Genomic DNA, 15,106 nt, shown 5'->3' with positions numbered 1-15,106 from the left:
CGCCACAAAATAATATTCCCTCGAAAGCCTGAATTAAATTCTTTCAAATAATTCTTTACAAAAAAAAAAAATATCGCTAATATACCTATTTCACGAACTAGTTTTGTTAAGTTGACCGATTCGTCATCGTGAAACCGTAACTAAAGCCGGAAGAAACAATATTTGGACAATTGTCTCTTCTTTGTTTCATAGAACCTAACTTAAAAGCGATTTTGGCTCTTAAGGGATAAGGATGGCAAATATAAAATAAGGATTAAAAAATATTTAAGCATTGAAAAAATTATTTTATTAATTTTTATTAATTATTAATTAATTTTAAACCAGATTAGATCAAGTACAACATGCTTTATATTTTATATTGCTATTGTGATTCTTCTTAGGAATGCCGAATGTGTAGAAATATTCTTACGTAAATAAATAGTATAATGAAACAAAATTAAAAATAGACAATCCTTAATTTCTTATTAAACATTACTCGCTGAAGTTCTCATGTCTAGGCACCTATTTAAAAAAGTTACGTATTTAACTTGACACATCGCTCGAGTGTGCACAACTGAAGTGAAAAGCGATTATCTTTCACGAGCCGCCTTGCACGCATCTCGGTCAGTCGGTACCTAGCTTTCGTGGGGAATACATGTGAACGACCGCGCTCCGAACAATACGATATTACCAAATTTTCTAAATTAAAAACACAAATTAATCAATTATAATCGAAGTATTACTGTGTTAAATGTATTAAAGAAAATTGTGTACAGTGTTTTACTGACTCAGCGGACCGCACGTGATCGCAGGTAAATACCGGTGTGCCGGTAATCTTATTCTTATCAAATGTTTTCGTATTTTTTAAACTGTTACGAGTATTATGTGCTATTCTATTTTAAATATATAAATAAATGAAGGTCTTTATAACACTACATATTTAGTTTAATTTATATCAAAAATCTATCTATAAATGGACGTTAATTCAAAGTGAAATAGTTAAACTAAGGTAGGCAACTTAAAAATCTTTGCTTTCGTTAGTAACTGACTGATTTACGGATTCATAATTTTTGGATGTATATTCAGGTTATCTAATACTCATACCTGGAGCGGCCAGGGTCACAAATGGGTCAGTTAAAATACTTAAAACGTTTAGATCTTGTCGATAATTTTTTTTTTGTTCCAAACATTACAATTTCGGAAGCATGGTTTTGCATATTTTATCACCATTTGATCGGTCAAAAGATTGTTCAATATAGGTATTCAAATAATTTGCGTATAATCTTTATTCGTAAAATTTTATTTATAAATATTTATAAGCTAACTATATATACGTACTATTCACGTTTCCACTAATGTGTTCATTATATTTGTAGTTAAAACGAATTACGATTTACTTTTTATTGCTACATTACGAATCTTATTCCCACTATTACTTAAAATAATTATAAATGTCAAAACCAAAAATAAACATATTGTGTATTTTGGTAAATACTTAAGCATTGTTAATAACGAAGTAGCTACTTACTCTTATTTTTTATTAATTAATTCATTTGGCTTAATGGCTTTCAATTATGCCAAAATAGCACAGATAATTTCGCAAATATCACGTATATATGTTACAGTACAAGCTCGAATTACGGTAAATCCTAAGATTTAAGAGTAAGTCTTAGGATTTACCGAAATAAGTTGGTAAATGTAAGGATTTATGAAAATGAGACATTTTTTCGGACTTTTACTATTACAATTGAGTACATGCTAGGTTTTACCACTGACAACTAGTAAGAGTTGGTTTTGGGAATAAAACAAAGACTAATTCTTATATTAATTCACACTAAACCTCACTGTCCTTTGCATCTATCACAACTGCAATAATGTTTTTAGGGTCAGTTTTAGCTCTGTCAATGTCAGGTATTTTCAGTCTTACATTTTGGTCAACTTTCACATTTGGATATGTGTCAGCAGATACCTACGGTTTTAATTTTTTCAGCTTGGTGTTCCAAATTAAATTTTGCTTTGGTTCTTATTGTCTGCGCAGCTTCTATTTTCTTCGTTATTGGATATTCTGATGAGTTGCGTTTTCTGTCTCTGAATCGGTATGTCAACATTGGTATGTAACATTTACAGTGCCTTTAATGTAAATCCTAAGACTTACCAAGTGGTGGTAAAAGTGCGAAATGCAAAATCGTTCGGGCTTTTACCATTAAGATTTGGTAAATCTTAGGTTTTACTCTTAAATCTTAGGATTTACCATAATTCGTGCATTTACAGTAACATATATACTCTATTTTTCTTACTTTTTAAAACAAGCAATTAGAAAAAGATTTAATCGAACTCCTCAAACTAAAACATTCTTTAGGATTAAGAAAGTTTTTAAAACAATACGAGTCTTCTAAGATTAACTTCATGACTTCATGTTTGAGTTTTTAACGTCGCTTAAATAACGGTCCTAGTTCAAAATAATAGAAATAAGACTTGCTAATATATTTGCTTGTAAAATTTTTATTTTGACTAAATCAATACGCTTTAATCTGAGATTTACTCATTTTGTGTTTTGCCAATAAAAAGTAATTGGCCAGTAAATGATCTAACGGTAAGTACATATACGGTTATTGTTCTGCTACTTTGTGCTATCGGAACAACGTTAAATAAAAATTAAATATATATTATATTTTATATAATTAATATTAAATTATGCAGATATCCTTATCTTAATAGATAAGTATGTATATAAATTATTTTAATATTATTTAATGTTTAAAAAATTAAATTTTTAACAACGCATATCTTAAATAATATTTAATTATGTGTCTTAAATATTAAAAATTAATTGCAAAAAAAGTATAGGCATTTAAATATAAGCAATTTTGCATCAACTTAGAAATCACTAACTTAGTAACCTCAACAAATATTTAAAAAAAAATACAAATATTTCGAAAGTTTATATCGTAAATAATAAAGCAATAGCTTAATAGAATACATTTAATGTCTTGGAATTATCTTTCAAACGCAGTGTTGCACGTCCTCCGGCCCGCTGGACCGACGATCTACGTAAGGTTGCCGGTGTGGGCCGGAGTCGGGAAGGCTTATGTCCAGCAGTGAACTGCAATAGGCTGAACTGACTGACTGACATATAATTTAAAAATTGAATTGAAAACGTCAAAACATATATGGTACAACCTTTTGGCGGGAGAGTCCTTTAGGAGAACGAGAAACAAGTGCTGTAAGTGCAAGCTATTCTCCTACATGGATAAGATGTCCAGCAGTGGGTTGTTAAGCTGAGTCAACAGAACAAAAATAATACTATTCTCTAACCTATCTTCAGAACAGTATTCCGGTAGTAGCCGATACTTTTCATACATGATACAAACGAGTTATATCAACTTTTGTTACTTTTTGGCACCTCTTTGTTGTTGGTGTTCTAATAATCTTAGAGACATTTATAGTCTGGAGACATTAAAAATCGAGAATTTCGGAAGAATTCGCTATTCTAAACTTTACTTCATACTTCCGTTTCGCGTGGTCGCGCGAGTGTGTCCTTGTAAAAAATTTACGATGATAAATTACAACCTACCATTTGAGGTAATTTAATTTTACTTATTCGCGTTTATTAATAAAACTATGATATAATATGTACTAAATAACAACACGAAAATTGTGTATTGGATTGTTAAGAAGCACTAGCTATAGATGATCATTATACTAAGGTACGAATTGATGCCTAGCTTGCTTATGTAACAAAAGTTTCTAACCCTATTTTTTATTTTTTATACGTCTATATCGGCAAACAAGCGTACGGCTCACCTGATGTTAAGCAGTTACCGTAGATTATAGACGCCTGCAACACCAGAAGCATCGTAATCGCGTTACCGACCTAAGTTCTAATCATCATCAGGAGCTTTGGCCACAAAGCACCTCTAGGACTCTTTAATTATAAATACGACATAACCTCTCATACATATCTATCTCTATTAGTTCTATAAATACACAAACGAAACCATTTGTAGTCAAAGCTTCGTCAATCCGACCATATATATGTGGATTTATATTTTCGTTCAATACATTACTCAGAAAGTACGTTATTTCATAAAACCTGACTAAGCTTACTGACTAAGCGACTACAGAGCCGGTAAGAGTTGCAACTGTAATCGGCAAAAGGTTATCTGTACCTGAATTGTGCAGGATATTGCGACGAGAGCTCTCACGAATTTAACGATAAATTCTTCGCCTTATCGTAAAACTGCAAAAGATTAATGATAAATACACCGTAACTTTTAAAGTGTATACCATACCTACTTTTACGGTATACCTTAAGTTACCTACGGTGTATTATGGTATATTTACGGTTACATATAGAAAAATATATTTTTATTTTTGTTAGACGTATTTTTTAGATTCAGAAAATTTCGAAACATGATAATATAAAAAAAGCGCGGAGCATTTTCATCGCCCACGTAATATACTTGGAATGGAATTTTAAATAAGCCTCCGTAGATCACTATGTATTACTGTGTAGGCATAAGTACCTATTTTCAAATAAGTATGCCTATAAATATATAAAATTAATATATCTATTTAATATTTATATTTTTATTTTACTTATAAGATTAAATCTGTGCCTCCTGTGACAAGTAATACAAGACAAAAATAATCATTTTATAGGTCAGCAAAAACAAGGTTTAAAAAAATTTCGTTTGTGAATTAAGTGGGCTAAGTTCAACTGGATATCTTCTTTTGTAGAGTAAAACATTCTACTAGATAGTATTCTATTCTATAGCTAAAATCGTTACTCCTATAACTTGTCTTTGTAGAAATTCTAGAATTATGATCCTAGCACAATGTTCATAAAAAAAAACAAATATCAAAAAGAAATACGACGGCTTAACGTGCTCTCCGAGACACGGTGGGGAGACCCAAGAGGACAGACATCCGAACCGGAAAGAAATATTTATACAAATACAAATATCCACCGCGTGCTTCGCGCACGATCTCCGAGGCATGGTGGGAAGACTCACAAGTCTTGTATAAATCAAATATCAGTCCCGAGCGGGAATCGAACCCGCAAATCCTGGGTGTTTTAGGCGACTACTCGCACTCCTACACCAGAGCGGTTGTGAAACATCGACTGTCACGAATTTTTTAACAGAGCTGATGATAGATTTTGCAAAAAAAAACTATTTTCGTAACTAGCAGATAAAAGGACGTGAATTAAACCAAAAAACCGTTATTTTTTGTTATAATTCTTACGATATAATCACAAAAAGCATATAACTCGACTTATATGACTCGTCACAGGAGGCACAGAAATAAAGATAAACCAATTGACAATATGACAAAAGATCGTTACAACTCCATATTAAAATTTCATAAGAATTCGATTTATTTAAACATCGCCACACTTCCGAGAATCGCGAAATATTTCAACTATTGTCTCGTCCGCACATTTTTTATCCACCTCGTAACGTAAAGCCATCACTACACATTTGATCTCAGACTATACGCGAAAAAAATTATAATCAATATAAAAATTGACCGGAATAAAACTTAATTTGTGGTAACTTTTAAAATATTTTTTCTTTTTACTTTGGTTTTGGAGTGTCATATTTATATTAATTTTCCTTAAGTTTTGAAACTATTTATTTTTGTATGTTTTCTAATCTATATATGTATAAATTTACTTTTTTAATTTATCTGTATGTCCCTTATAGAATCGTTAACTATGCATTTAATCATGTCATGATCTTCTGCAAAGTGTTCTCCACAAAGGTTTCGGAATTGGTACGACCAAAAAAGAAAAAAAAAAAACGTAGCAAGGCGCGCAGGAGACAGATAGTGATAAATAAATAGTTAAGGTATTACATTAGTTTATAAATATAAGAAAAAACCTTTATATAGTACATGGTTTTATTACTATCTATAATTACTTAGTCCTTAGTTCAAAATGATTGGTTGTTCCATATGAATTAAATGCTTAAGATTTGTTACTAAAACATTATATACAAGTATGTACTCGTCAAATACTATCTTAAAATCAGTTTATATGACATTCGTCTGAACCTTCCGAAAGATATCATGTGTGTCGCTTGCTCCATTTGCCTCGCCTGATCACACTTTTCGTAACGCCCTCGTCACGCATTCCACCAACTTACCCTCCCAAGTCAAGAGTACGTAAAAAAGTTTTACTTCAAAACATTTTACAAGTGTTTGATATACGTTACGTGTTCTATACATACATGTCGCAGAAGATGTTGGAGTTGGACGTTTGATAAATTTTGTATTGTGAATTGTGAATACGAAACCTTAAGTTCAAAACCAGTTTTCGTTGCTAAATAAAACTGGCGATTCGTTATTTATTTTTTTAATAATTTATTATTGAAACGTTCTTGTAAATTTTCCGATATTTAATTCGCTATGGCTTCCAATAATTTTAAAATTTCATTATATTTAAAGAAGATACGGATTTTGTGTCGATTTCCAATTAATATTAGGTTTAATGTCAAGTCAAAATCATTTTTTTTAAATTCTAGTAGGCATCAAAAGCAGTTTTGATCAAGCAGACCAAAGCAGATTTTACTTTGTAAAATGACGACTATATTTGTAGTAATTAATTTAACAAGTTTATCCTACAAATAAGTTACGATTAGACTTTAAAAGCAGGAGGCAGAATAGAGTATTAGGACCAGTTTCACCTCAATGAATAAACTACAAGTTCATATTTGGGAATAGAAATATCTCATAAATACAGTGATATTCGATGGTGAAAAAGAATAATTCATCGAAATCATTTATCTATTGGATATCGTTATCAATCAAATAGCGTTATCGACAAGTAGTGAAACAGGCTCTTAATCATTTTTTTTAGTTTTACATTGAATTGTGAATTTTTTACTACTGGGTTTAAAGATATTATTGTTAACGGTGTTATTATGAGAATTTAGGTAACGTTTTATATACACATCCACCAAATAAGACAAAACAAGAAATACGACTAACATTTTTTTTAAATGAGTACATTTTTAGAACAGATTCTGCTTCTTGTAATAAATAAACAAACGCTTCACACTCAACAATGTTATATCATTTGTCATAAATGTACATATTACAAATAATTCAAATTACATTACATACATATGTGGTATCTCGGGACTCGTATGTTTGCAGACGACCGCTGTTACAGCTACTGTTAATTTCATTTTACGTTCATACACACAAATACACATACACCTATTTCATAAATACACACACTTAAAGAAAAAAGAAATTAACTCTTTTTGTTATATGAAATGGCATAGATAAGCGTATTAAAAACGAATGCCACGATTATGAAACTATTACGTCGCTATGATGTCACCTGTGTAACAAATAACTTGAAACCGTGTTCATGGCGACGTGCACACATGCACAGCCTTATCTTTACGACTGGTACTTTTAGTCTTAAATTTCATGAATTACTCAAGATGGAAGACTTGTTTTAATACTGTAAAACGCATATGTTAGTAAATGCTTGGTAATGTTTTATAAAAATAAGTTTTAGAATATCTCTATGGTTTGATATATCGACACAATTCAATGTTTTTTTTTTTAATCTAATTAGAGGTCGAATATCCTTTACATGTGATTTTAAGGTCAGGAGTTGAACATTATAGACGCCTGCGTTTTATTACGCTAATGGTTACTGAAGTAATAATAATAATAATAATAACATATAGGCTAACTCAGAATAAAGATTCTACTTAGAAGAGACATCAAAAAAAATTAAGTTACTTTTCATTTTTTTTTTAATAATCATTGTATGAAATGTAAATTGATTTAAATATTATGTATTGTATCATTGCACCCAAAAACTACGCATCTCTATCGTGTAGCTGTAGAGAAAAAAAAGGTTTTGTATTTTTCTGTATTTTTATTATTTTTTCCTGAAAAAGATAAGGCTGTCTTATTATAAATCTCATGTGAATTCCTACTCATTGAGTGTATTTTCGTATTGTTAGTTTTCAAAATCTGATGTTATCATATAGTATTAATAAAGAAAAAAATATTTTAATATAAAATTTACATATTTATAATGTAACTGCAAATGTGTTCGTGTAGAATTTTAGCCTGAAAACACATACGTAATCCGAACAGGGAATTAATATATTTTTATTATTCAAAGCATTGAATATCGATAAGACCTAGAAACCAGAATGTTATACAGATAACTCATATATTCATACATACCTCTATACGTATTAATCCAGCCGTGTCAGTTAGTTGACAAACTTTTCGACAGTAACTACTTATTTTTTTTAAAGTAGCGTAGTATCTGTAAGATTTTTATAATTTATATAATTTCACTCTATAAATAAATAATCAGTAAGTACACTATATTTTTTCATGTTTTATATATGTAGTACTTTTTTTAAAGACACATGCTTTAAATAAAAATCGAGTGTGCTTTAGATCACACGACTGAAGTAAAACTTACGAAACGTAACTCTCTCTTTCTATCGTCACTAACTTATATCTCCCTCTCAGCTTCCGTTCGCCTCGCCCGACCACACTTTTCTAAACGGTCTCGTCACGCATTTACCAGCTCACTCCCCTAGTCAAGCGTGCGTCAAGAAGCTTTGCTTCAAAAATAGAAAAAAAAAACAACATATATGATGTGATGATAGCAAATAATAAACTTCTGATGAGGCCAGAATTATTTGTAAATTAATTGTAAGTATTTGAATAGGCATAGATAACAGCTCGAACCGATGGAGGTAACTTGTTCACTGTGTAACAAAACTAATTTTTTTTCGCATTAAATAATTTAAAAAAATATTCTACAACTTAATTAACTAATTTAGCACAAATCGATAAAGTTATAACTGAAAGAGATTTATTTCAAAGTGTGTTGTAGATGTGACAGATTACCTTTTTCTTATATTATTTTACGTAACGTATTAATTTTGTATTATTTTTTGTGTAATACCGGCACATGAGGAAATTATAAACATCTCCAACACGGTTCGATCCCCGCTGGAACGCTCGATATTTTTGAAATGATATTAAAAATGTTAACCCTTAGACTTAATATAAAGTGCACGTCTGTTTAAAACGGTCAGGAGATGATACATTTTCAGAGTACAATATTATTATTATTTTTAATACTTATTTATATACATATAAAATTTATCATTATAAAAGTTTTTAACACATCTTAAATTTTTAAAAGAATAGCATATATTTTATGCAGAAGTTGAAAGTTTTGTAAAAATAAATGAAATAGGCAAGGATAGCATTCAACACATAATAAGGTTAACAGCTGTCTCTCGTTTCAACAATATTTAGGCAAATACTCTTGTTGGTGGTTAGCACTCGCCTTGAGCTTTTTTCGCACAATACTTTATTGCGAAAACTGAAAATGATTTGTGACCTAATTTCGTTTGATCTTGATTTCATCATTTGACAAGAATTTAGGACCAAAAACCCAAAAATATTTCTAGTATTTTACAAAAAAAAAAAAATGAGAAAAGCAATAAGTTAAATTTTGTACAAGTTAATTTAACGTATATAATCTCCGACCTGTTGGATTTTTATCAAAACTTATGTTGAATGATGTTTCTTCACCATTATAATTTTATTTCACTATCATATATTAATTTAGTGTATTCATTGTTAAGTAGGTAATTTTTTTCTTATTCTTTGAGTAATCAAAGAGTAAAAAACTTATAGCACTCTACAACTTATTGCATATCCTCTGCAACTATATGCCTTTTATGATTATGAGCTTCTTAACTTTTTTTATAACTAACTTCACTTTTATATTCGTTTTGTATTACAAGTCATTATAAGTCAATACTTCACCAGTCTAAACGTTATTACTAACATATATTTTCAGGAAGCCATCGACAATCAATTTCAATCATAAAGCTATTATTTAGAACAGCAAGCTAACTGAACTGCTCACAAATCTAAAACGATCATAATTAAAACATTGGAAACATTTCAATTGAGTACGCGTTTAAATAATATAAAAATATGCCACTCGATTGTTACCATGCTCCATATAACGTGGCAAATCTAATAATAAACCTGCCTTTCCACTAAAGAAGTGTAACTATCACACTTCTCCATTGGAAAGGCATATGTTTTATCATATCAACCTGTATGTTGGTTTTGAATGAAGTTGAAATTATATTATTCTTATTGTACAACTATAAAATGAAATTTAACAGTATATTAGATACGTGTAGAAGATGTATTCCTGTCTCGAAAACGGCGATTGTAAACCAATGGTATAAGGAAATTTATGGTATTAAATACCTATAACATCGTTTATTCATAGATGAATTACTCAAACTATCTTTTTAAACTAATGTCAAAAAATTTTGTTACAAGATAACTAATCCGTAAAAACCCTTGATTTCACTGAAGAAGGGGAATTCCCTCCATTGCTCAATTACATAATACACATTTTACTTAGCAAAACACACCCTAGATGATTAAAGCTAACAACAAGCCTATGACATCTCAAATCATCGTGCAATTGTGAATTAAGGTTCGAGATTTCACTTCAGTATCATTAGCAGTGACATACTGGATTGGAAAAAATCCTAAGAACGCATATAAAAGCATCTCTAATTAGCACAAACACACCGCTGAAAACTGCGATCGTAAATCATGATTGCTTGACGCGTACAATCAAAAACATTTTTAAATGTGTCGTAAGCGTGACATTGATTTATATTTGGGAGTCCATCCATGACATAAATTAGCTGCATCATTCAATAAAATCCTATTTACTCTTTCCGTGATGTCAGAATTTCATATAACTCAATCGGCTTGAAGGAACTCAGATTGTTATTGATGGTAATGATAAATTCGTAGGCTTCATGTTTCATCATGAACTATCCCTTGTGTATCTTATCTATATTAAAACATACAATAGACTTGTAATCTGTATATAAAATATATTTTTATCTTGTATAAACAAGAGTACCTACGATTACTCTAAAAAAATTTGGAAATATTAGACGTAGTATCTTGATGAGATACGCTCAAGGTAGTATTAAATTTAATTTTATAAACATTTTAAATCACAGTATTGCTTTTTTAAAAATTTCTGCAATCACTTCTTAAATAAGAACAACACAAGCAACGAACATCAAACTAACCAATTTAGAAATACATGTTATCAGGTTACAATACTCCCAATTTCTTTTCAAATCAAAAGAACATCAATATACCATATTAAAGTCGTTTCAGATGATACAAACAAACTAAATATAAAAAGAGATCGAATCCATGTTGTTATTGCGGTGACCGGGATATAGTTCTGGTCATCGGATGTTTGTGAGGATGACCGAAATATGTTCAATTGCCTTAATGTCCGCGTCAACGTAATTGATTTACGACATTGATATATTTCACACATTAGACATAACATTAAAATATTTTGACTAGATGCCCTTCGTGGTTTCATTTACTTTTAGTTTCAAAACAGATTGATTAACATTATCACTTCTCTAGTCGTATTAAAACTAATAAATTCGCGCCGAAGTACTCACCTACACTTAGCGGCATACAGAGCAAAAGTAATTTTTATTTGCTAATGGAAAAATAATCGGTAAATAGAATTTTATCATAATAAATTATTTTAATATTTCCGTCAACAACTCCAACTGCAATAGGCTAATTATATTAATAACTAGTTGTGCTCGCGACTTCGTCCACGTGGAATAGTGACTATACATGTTCGACGTGATTCTTTAAATTGGCATAACCTTTTTATTTATGAACCGATTGACATGTTACAAACACTTAATGATAAGCCAAGCTTGCCACAATATATATACAGTAAAAACTACATCTAAATCGGATAAGCTGTTTCTGAGATTAGCGTACACGAACGCACAGACAAAAAGACAAACAGACAAAAAATCATTATTTCGTGTGCTATTTGCGTTGATAAAGGTCCCAATATTTTTTCTCATATATCTTAAATGTACAGACAGCGACCCATTACATTTTTATTATAAGTAAACCTAGAATATGTTTAAAAAGTGCAATGTTTACACTATTATCCATACGACTGCAAATAAAACAATACATATTTATCTTGATTTACTTACCCACAATTTCGATATTGCATTTAAAAAAATACTAACGTTTATACAATACTATCGTTATAATGTTTTTAAATTTTAACATGACGTATTTAAAATTCTCAATTTGTGAATATAGGAACCGGATTTTATAGTATTAACAAATACGTACAGCGTACACTTTGGGATGCGTTAAAAAAACTTGCATCAGTCGACACATCAGACAGATGTCTGGTTTTTCTATCGCTCGTAAATCCGACGCGTGCCATTCATCGGACTTTTGTATTTATGAATGGATCACGAGCAGATGCAGTTGTGTTAATGACGTAATACGTCAAATGTTTTTATTGAATGTTGTGAATGTGACTAATAGTTTGATACGATTTTTTTATACCTAATAGTTGCGTTCACCTTGGGTTATTGACGTTTATATTTAATCGTTTAATTTTTTTATCAAAATAATTTAGTGCAGAATTTTGTTAAAGATTTATATGTAATAAATGTATGAAAAAAATTCAATTTTATAAATTATTATGGTTCTTAACTCTTAGTCTTCACTTTCACCAAAATATTGTGTACACAAAACCCACTCTCTTCCTTGTTTATTCATTGGATAAATGTCTTTTAATTGTGTCAAAATAGCGCGAATGATTTCACCGATGTTTACGCTTATTTATTGGCGCAAATTGTCCGTCAGTTTCACTTCACATTCATTTCAAAGATGGCCACACATTAATGCAATTGCCATTTCACTTCTAATATCGGTCACTCAATTACATTCGGCTCAAAACCCGCACTGCAAGCTGTAAATCAATTGCAGGCGTCTGCAAACCAATTTCTTTTTCATAATAAAACGCTGAAGACAATTGAACTATGTCACCCAGCATTGTGTCAAACAACTGTCAGTCTTCAATCTGTGTAATAAGAACTGAATTTTTATACCGTTATAAAGACAAAGACCGTAAAAGTTCAGTGGCTAATAAAATCTAAACACTCTTGATTGGTTAATGTTGTATTTTGTTAGTTATGGATTTCTCTGATGTCGTTTGAACTGAGTATACTATTTTATGTACTAGAGTGTAAACCGCTACGATGTCAATCACTGCTTAAGAAAATATTTATTTCGTTTCGACAATGTTTATAGCTCCTATTATGGTCTGAACAAAGAAAAACCTTTCATTAAAGAAATCCCTACTAATATTATAAATGTGAATGTAAGTTTGTTTGTTACGCTTTCACGCGAAAACTACTTAACCGATCATCATGAAACTTTGTACACATATTATTGGAGGTATCAGAAGTAACATACGATACTTTTTATATAAAAAATTCAATTCGAGCGAAGCCGCGGGTGAAAGCTAGTAATAGTATAAAAATCTTAATTATCTTATAAAAAATTTGTATACAGTCTTCAGATTATGATAATTCTTGATATAAATGCAATTTCCTCATACTAAAATATTTACGACATTAAAATATTATGTAATTTACAATTATTATAACTATTTAATATCTAAATTATATAGCCCTACAACTGAAAAACATATGCACCGAAAAACCAACTATCAGCTATCTTGGATCTACTTCTATATTTGGGTTACCTCAAACAGGATGCTTATTTTGTGACCGCATAACACCAAACTCGGTTGAGTCTCCCATAAACAGTTATATTAAGTTAAGACCAAAGAACAACAGGTATATGTGTGGTCACGACTTCGAAGATTGTGGCAGTTTTACCTCGGATTCGAGTAACGAGTTACATACAATCGAGACTCGAGAAAGAAATTGGTATGCACCAATTGAAATCTGATCGCACGCTCTAAATAATTGATACAAAATTAAAGGTTTGTTGCTTGGTTTTTTAAAATTTTTTTTTTGTTTTTTTTTTTTTTTATTATTCAATATTAAATTTATGGTTAATTAATTCTGAAGTATTTTAATCGTAAATTATAACTTTTTAATTATTTTCAATAAAGTTTAATATTTATAAATTCTATCCAATTTGCGATCTCGTTATTGATATACACTTTTTCTGAATTCTTCTGACATCCGTTTTCCAACATTTTTTATCTTGATTAATTGCCGCAAATAAACCAAATGAAATTGCAGAACGTGAACACAAAAGCCCTTAAAACCTCAGTAGTTTAAACGCGTAAAACCTAGTGTTTAACTGTGGTCCAATTCACGTGACCTAATTATCTCCTTGATTATTGTGGTATGAACTATAATAAGAAATGTAATATGATATTGTAATATGAAATATGAACAGCCCAAATGTAGTAAAATTATTATTTTTATATAGCTATAATTATTTATAATTATTTATTATTTTTATTAACTTTTATATTGACCTGATGAACCTTGTGGTACATTTTTTTTCGTGAATATATCACTACCTACTATTATTATAAATGTGAATGTATGTTTGTTTGTTACGCTTTCACGCAAAAACCACTAAACGGATCATCATGAAACCTTGTACACATATTCTTCAAGATATGAATAACATAGGATACTTTTTAACTAAAAAAATTAAATGCGTGCGAAGCCGCGGGTAAACGCTAGTAGGGAATTAAAAAAAAGAATTTTCCAATTTTGTTCTAATGTTATGATGAAAATTACGCTCGTTCGCACATTTCGGCGAATTATTTTTAGTTACACCGACAATTTTTAATGTTCACTAATCTTATATATAAAATTCTCGTGTCACAATGTTATGTTAACATATTCCTCCGAAACGGCTGGATCGATTTTTATAATTTTGTGTGCATATCGGGTAGGTCTAAGAATCGGCCAACATCTTTCATACACCTAAGTTATAGGGGGGAGGGAGGGGATTAATGGGGCTAATAAAATAAGTATATGGCATAACAACTACTTCTAATAAAGCACATAGGTGGTATAAATCTGGAGTCCAGACAGAACACTGCTTCTTGTTTATCCAAGATAATATTATCTTCGGCGCTTCCGCGAAGGAAACGAGTCCTTGGGTTAAACAAACACGACTATCGTCATTCAAATTAACAAGCTTTAGGGAAACCTTTGATGTTTTT

At 30.4% G+C, this 15,106-nt stretch overlaps 1 protein-coding gene across 1 annotated transcript in view; it reads left to right on the top strand.

Annotated features, from left to right (window-relative positions):
- Positions 1 to 523: 523 nt before the first annotated feature.
- LOC123654178 overlaps positions 524 to 15,106 on the top strand; it is a 155,768-nt gene continuing 141,185 nt past the window's right edge. Inside the window, exon 1 of the mRNA XM_045590100.1 lies at positions 524 to 791. The gene's annotated coding sequence lies outside the window, so the exon portion shown is untranslated. The remainder of the gene's footprint in view (positions 792 to 15,106) is intronic.

The sequence above is a fragment of the Melitaea cinxia genome, chromosome 6 (genome assembly GCF_905220565.1).
Source record: "Melitaea cinxia chromosome 6, ilMelCinx1.1, whole genome shotgun sequence".
Classification (NCBI taxonomy): Eukaryota; Metazoa; Arthropoda; class Insecta; order Lepidoptera; family Nymphalidae; genus Melitaea; species Melitaea cinxia.
The sequence above is the reverse complement of the archived record's forward strand: the minus strand, read 5'-3'. Positions and strand labels throughout refer to the sequence as shown.